Source organism: Palaemon carinicauda, chromosome 4 (assembly GCF_036898095.1).
Source record: "Palaemon carinicauda isolate YSFRI2023 chromosome 4, ASM3689809v2, whole genome shotgun sequence".
Taxonomy (NCBI): domain Eukaryota; kingdom Metazoa; phylum Arthropoda; class Malacostraca; order Decapoda; family Palaemonidae; genus Palaemon; species Palaemon carinicauda.
In genome coordinates, this window is record NC_090728.1 from 119,999,217 (window position 1) to 120,007,118 (window position 7,902).

Here is a 7,902-nt window from a genome sequence, read left to right on the forward strand (position 1 = left end):
ATGATCGTACCCCTAGAGGTAGCTTGGAACATTTAGATCGATTGAACAGGTGTTTCAGCTTCCGTAAGCTGGTTTCCATTCATAGGTGTGTCCTCGGGTTCATTAATAAACTGAGATCTCGACTGAATGGTAGGAATTTGCGTCAATTTTATCCAGAACTCTCTGATGAAGAACTATACTTACAGGCAAGAAGAAACATTATACATGAGGATTAAAGGATTAATTTTCCGGACATATTTGAATATTTTGAAAGCTGTAATAAGGCAGCCTATGAAATTCACAACCTTGTTGGTCAGTTAAATATTTATCTTGACAGCCAGGGTATCTTGCGTATAAAGAGTAAATTTTCAAGATTCAAAGATGATGAAACCTTGCGTTTCCCAATTATTTTGGCTAAAAGTAGTAGGCTGACTAGCTTGATAATTTTAGACCTTCATAAATTGCACCTTCATGCTGGATGCTACAGACTTTTAACTGAATTAAGGAAACAATTCTGGGTACCCTGTTATTTTTCTGTCGTGAAGAAGGTTCTCAAAGACTGTATTACCTGCAGAAAAATTAACCAACGTACAATAAAGTTGAATCAGTCTCCATACAAAGAATATAGGCTAATTCCTCCAAACATCCCTTTCCGGTCCATATTTCTTGATCATTTGGGACACTATTTTTTGAAATATAATGGAAGGAAAACCAAAGTTTGGATTCTATGCATTACATGTCTTTGGACTTGAGCCATGAATTAAAAGATTTGTTTCAATCTTGGCACTAAGGAATTTTTGAGGGCTTTGCAGCTTCATTCCTTTGAATACGGTATACCTCAGTCTTGCATATCAGACCATGGATCTTCATTTGTTGCTGGCGCAAACATAATCAAGGACCTCCTAGGATGCTCTGAAATACAAAGTTATTTTGAAGAACATGATATGAAGTCTTTCACATTTGATCATTATGCAAAAGGATGCCATCCTTTAGGTGGACTAATGGAAATTTGTGTCAAACTAGTAAGGCAGTTGCTGAGGTGTTCCATCAAAAATTATGTTCTCGATCACCGAGACTTTGAATTCATGGTTTCACAGATAATTCATATGATTAACAGACGTCCCATTGCCTTCCACGAGGCTCTTCATGACGAAGGCAGCTAGACTATACCAGATCCGAATACAACAGAGAAGCTTATTCACGGGTTTGAGCTTATGTCTGTAAATCTCATTCCCGAGTTGAATCCTGGACCAGATAAAGATCCTGACTGGTCGACAAATGCTGATGCCGTGAGTAAGGCTCAAGAAAGCTATGCGAAACTCAAAAGGATAAGAAATGCCCTTAATGACACTTATCATTCAGGATTTTTGAATATTTTGATGAAACAGGCCGTAAATAATATGAGTAGGTATAAACCTGTTACTCGTCACAGACTTAATAAGGGTGACATTGTCTTAGTTAAAAAAGAAAACATTAAACCTATCAACTTTCCTATGGCTGTTGTCAAGGATGTAACAATCAATATAAATGGAGAAGTCACAGATGCTATTCTTATGGAAGGAATTACTAGGTAAAATACAAAACGCCATGTGACTTCTCTAATTCCAATTTTGAGTCGAAAGGAGATGTCCTCCAATACTGAAGAGCAAATTAGTCGGGATCTAATTCTAAACTATTGTCCAAGTCTAGAAAGAGGAAATGAATCCAGAATAAGAAGGAAAGCTTCAAAGGCGAGTGAGGAGAAAACTCGGAAGATTCTGTTTGATAGTTGATTCTAGCGAGTTTTGTATATAAGTTTGTATATAAATTTGTATAAATATATACAGTATATATATATATATATATATATATATATATATATATATATATATATATATATATATATATATATATATATATATATATATATATATACATATATATACAGTATATATATATATATATATATATATATATATATATATATATATATATATATATATATATATATATATATATATATATATATATTGCCTATGATATAATGTTCTTTATAGAATACATTTGGTGATGGGTATGAATTAAGCTAAAATCTAACATTTAGTTCAGTTTTTCCACAAGTAATTTAGAAATACTGAACCCCCTTCTGGAGTGAAGAAAAAATAAGCCTATCATATTTTCTTTTTATTTTTTGATTAAGAAATAACTTAATTTATTATTAAATTTTGTCATATTTTTCTTTCAAAGTAAGATTGATTTCTTAAATTTAATGTTACGATGTTCTTGGGTCTCACCTCACTAAAATAGTAATAACTTACTTGTTTACTTGTTTTGGGTTTAAATCCAACCCTCCACTGAAGTCGAGTGAACTACTTCTCGGGGGGGGGGGGGGGGGGGGGGGGGGTCCATATTAATCATCTAACGAAACATTTTCATTATAACTTATACAATTCTTTGATTGTAGCATCTTCCAAATTATATGATCTTGTGAAAAGTAATGTCTTTGGTTTCTTCTCAAATTCAATTGCTCCCTTTAGGTCCTTCATTTCAGTTGACAGTTTATTATAATGTCTAGGCGCAGAGTAGCTAAAAGCCCTTTCACCAAATTTACTATTTGTTCTTGGTTCAGATAGCCTTTGTTTGTCACTCATGTGTCTTATGTTAACATTTGTTTCTAGTTCTAGTTTATTCAGGCATCCTTTTAGATATTTTGGTTCATTTTGGTTCAGTATCTTAAACGTTAGTAAGAGTAGCTTGTATTCAATTCTCGCTTTTACCGGTAGCCAGTGTAATTTAATTAGTGCAGGGGTAACTCTTTCCCTATTGTGTAGTCCTTTTATTAATCTAGCGGCTCTGTTTTATACTCTCTGAATTTTCTTCAGCTGATAATTTGGTAAGCCATAGAACAGCGAGTTGCATTAATCAATTCTTGAAAATATGTGGTGATTAATGCGTATGGCTATAGATTTTTCATCTAAGTATTTACTAATAAATGCTATGTTTCTAATATGATAGTTACAATTTCTTACCATATTATTTATATGTTCATTCATTGTCAGTCCATCTTCCATGATTACTCCAAGATTCCTGACAGATTTCTTTAGGTCAATGATCGATTGACCTATATCAATTCTTTGGAAGCATTCGATTCTTTTTATATCTTTTTCATTTCCAAAAATAATACATTCACTTTTATCCTCATTGAGCTTGAGCTTTTTTGTTAACATCCAAGCCTTAATATCATTCATTATCTCATGTATCTTTCTTTTAGCTTCATCAACTTATTCTATTGGGAAATAGAATTGTGTATCATCAGCGTATATTTTAAACTTAACTCTGTGAGTTTCAAGTATATTTGCCAGTTCAATCGTGTAAATTTCAAACAGGAGAGGACCTAGTACACTGCTTTGAGGCACCCCTTTGGTTAGTTTCCTTGTCTCAGATTCAACATTTGATATTACTACTTTAACTTTGCGGTTTTCAAGATAACTCACAAACCAGTTATATGCTCGTTCTACGATGCCCACAGCTTTAAGGTCTTCCATCAGATATGTATGTTCTACAGTATCAAATGCTGCACTTAAATCAAGCATCACAAGAATGCAACACTTGCCATTTGTTATAATTTCTGTTATGTCATTTTTAATCGCTAACACTGTTGTTTCTGTGGAGTAATTTTCTCTGTATGCATATTGATCATCAGGTATGGCATTAGATTTTTTCAGATGTTTCCAGGTTTGTTCGTGTACAGCAGTTTCAATAATTTTCGAAAAATATGGCATTTGATATGGGCCTATATGAACTTAAATTGTCTGCATCACCTTTTCCTTTATACACAGGCTTGATACATGCAACTTTTTCACAATCAGGGAAAACTGCCTGTGTTAGACTCATATTTACCATGTTTCGGTAGGTCTCTCGTAGTCTGGTGAAATTTCTGCATCTTTTACATCATTAATTGGATATGGTTCACTTCCGCTACTAGTAAGTTTTTTTTTACTTTCTTTATTATTCTCATATAATCACTCTGACTTAACTCTTTGAATACCCTTAGCTTATTTACACCTGTTGCTGATATATTCCTTCGCTCTGTTGTGCCGATGTTGTGAAAACTGGAGCAGATTTGATTTATTTTTTTCTTCAAAATAATCAATAAAATCATTTGCTAGGCATTTAGGATCATTAGTTATGTCAGGCAACACTATTTCTGTCTTTAGACCTAATAGTTTCTTTAGGTTCTTATGTATTAACCGTGGGTCATTTTCATTGCACACTTTTTTTATAATAGGCCTTTTCTTAAACTAAGATAAGGCAATTGTAGCGATTTCTAGCTGCTTTGTAATGTTGCCAGTTTTCATTATTTTTATTTCTTTTCCATTTATCCTCCATTTTTCTTTTTCTTTTTTTCTCTTCATGTAATTCATTATCAAACCAGTTCGATTTTTCTTTAATTGTTACTATTTTTGTTATTTCCGGGCACCTATTATTATAATTAGTTGCAAGTATAGTTTTACTTCTATCAGTAATGCAGTTTATACAGGATTGTCTCTCTACGAGGGTGTGATTTTCTTCACAGTTACAGACTGGTGTTATCCCTTTTATATCCTCTAGGCTTTGTTCAATGAACTCTTTTGGATCAAAGTTAGTCTTAATTCTGTATGTGATTTCCTTCTGTATTGCATTATTTTTTCTAACGTCTATTTCAAAAGACATTAACTTACGCATTGGAGATATAGAGCAGTCAGGTTCAATCTCCATATATAGTATGATGTTGTTGTTTTTGTTTACTATAACTAGATCTAGTATATGATTAGACTGAGCTGTTGGTTCAGACACTATGTTTTCAAGGTCGTGGTTGTCAATCAATTCTCTAAATTCATTGACATATGGGTCTACTCTGTTATCAAGATGTAGGTTGAAATCACCACATATAACTATATTTCGATTGTCATTCAATGTATCTAGTAAGTTATTAAATTCATCTAGAAACATTCTTTTGCTTTTGCTCGGTGGTCTATAGAGTATAACTATTTGTAGATTTACATTTCGAGATAAAATTTTAATATTCATATATTCAAATGAATTAACTATGAGATGATTTCTTACTGTAACTTTGTATGATTTCTTAATTAAGATTCCAATGCCACCACCTCTTTTGTTTTCTCTTAGTTCATGATAAAAGTTATAAGATTTAGGTGTCATTTCATTTATTTTCGATCTGTCACTCACATTACCACTCAACCAAGTTTCAGTTAATAAGCAAATATCCACATCTTGATCACTTACGACTTCCTTAATGATATGAGTTTTGTTGCCAATGGATTGTATATTTATTAGATTACATGATATTTTATTAATCGAAGCCCTGGTCAGTATTGTTTCTGGCTCTTGTTATTTCTTGTTTATAAATTTCACAGTTTACTCTATCATAGGATTTATGTTTTGTGTCATCTTAGTTCTTTCTCACACAATTTATGCATTTAACTTAAACAACATTGCAATGACCCGCTTTGTGTTCTCTCGCGCACTTGGGGCACGACTGTTTATTCTTGCAATTTGCTGCACTATGCCCTAATTCCTGGCATTTGTAACACTGGTAGGGCATGTAATGGTCGTAAACATTACATATTTTATATGTGGTACTAAGTTTATCACCATTTTCATAACATTTGTAAAAGGGCTTGCATTATGCTCGTTTACGATCAACCAGCCCATACGGTCGTTTGAGATCTCGGAACATCGTCTGTTGGTTAACGAAGGAAGTAAAGTCTGGCCCGTAGTTACTGATTTCTTGCAGTTGGAGCTGGAGTTGGAGAGTTGACTGGTCGGTGTGCACCAAGACAGTCAGAGATTCAGTTGTTGGGTGTGCACTATTACTTCATCCTGATTCATTATCATTAATATGGAAAGCTAAAACCTTAGCAGCCGAGGATGACTCATGGACTTGGTCGTCAGATTGGCAGCAAGCTTAATAACACCTTTTTTCCGAGCTACTTATAGTCCATTCCACCACGGGACATTAGAATCTCCCTTCAGCGGATCGAGACTAATGAAGATGCGAGTACAATGAGTTAATGCAAGTTCAAGTACTGTCAGGTCATTATTTTAAGTTTTTTTTTTTCCGTGTTAACTTTGATCCCCCATCACGCTCATTAAATAAATTAAAAGGACCTAAAGAGTATTTAACATAAAATTTATCAATATACATTAACTTAAATCTTATTAAGCTTAATAACCTATTTCATTATTCAGTGCTATCCGATAAAGAAATTTTGTATTTCTCTTAAATTTGTTTTTACGTAATTTATCAAATAGAAAGGGATGTCGAATAGTTCTTTTTCTTCGACGTAATTTATACACGTGTTATGGATTTTTTTTCGACGTAATTTATACACGTGTTGTGGATTTTTCTTCGACGTAATTTATACACGTGTTGTGGATTTTTTTTTCGACGTAATTTATACACGTGTTGTGGATTTTTCTTCGACGTAATTTATACACGTGTTGTAGATTTTTTCGACCATTTTATAATTTCTAATTTGCTTTATATATAAATAAATTCTGCATGTAAAGTATTATTGACTTATAATTCTTATATCGATAATTTTTATCATACTTATTTGTGTTGTCAGGTCCTTGTATTTCCTTTGATTATATATATATATAATTAATGGACATCGGGAGGAGGAAGTTTGCTTCCCTCACTTTTGACGGGTTCCTTCTCAAGACGGAGGAGTGCAGTGACTCAACTCCTTTCAAGTCATTCCTTTGGAATAACTACAGTTTCTCGCTATTTCATATATAGATAATTGTCATTATTATTAATAGTTAACTATCTTAATCATGTCTTGTTAATTGTTAATTAAATATAATTTGAAGCCTAAAATCTTTTATATTACGATTGTTCCATACATTAATTTTATGAAAAGTAGTAATAATGATCATATACTTTTCTATTCATCATATTTATCAAAATATTTAATTACAATAATTATTATTACCAAATTAATTATTGCCTTCCTTTGTAAAAAAAAAAATAAACTGGCAAACAACTTCCGTAATCGTACTATGGCCGAAGATTTTTTTTTTTGTCCCTGACATTTTCATATTTTATTTTATATATATAAAAAAATATATGAATATTAATAAACAAAATCAATTATATCATATGTAAGGATTTGTACCCTACTGATATCTGTATTTAGAACCCAAAGAGACAAAGGTACCATTTCCGGGCTTTCCTGGTTTTGAAAATATATCTTGTATAGAAATATATATAAAAGGATTATGTTCAGCTTCTCTCTTTATATTTACAGATTCAAAAATTACACATTTCTTTAAGTTTACAATTTCGAACAGAAAATAATTGTATCATTTCCTTTTTGTATAATATGAATACTTATGAAAACACACCTTTAGTTAATAATGTGAGTTTGCTCTAATTTACAAAATATTTTGTTCCTTCCCTTTTTTTATTCTAAGAATTTTCCAGTAATTTACATAGAAATTTCCAAATATCTATGTTTGAGACATAATTTATCCTTTCCGAACATACATAAACACTTTTATATGATATATAACAATTACGAACCTAACACCTCTCTTTCAGTCTTTGATCTATGAATAAAAAAGTCGCACATTCCTTTTGCTGCATTGGAATACGGAATCTTACACCAAAGATAAAGAATAACAAGTCCCAGAATATTTGATGTCACCAAACAACCACGATTGTGGAAATTTGGAAGAAAAAGAGAATACGACAAACCTGAAGGGATGACACACACACCCATTGAAAGGACAAAGGTATAAAATAAAATAGAACTGAAAAAAATTTAAAAGAAAAAATGTGGAGGGAAAAAAAATACAAACTAAAATAAGATTCTAAGAAAAATGTAGAAAGAAATCATTGAAGCCTTTAGCTTTTTCTCTTGAAACTCGAAAGAA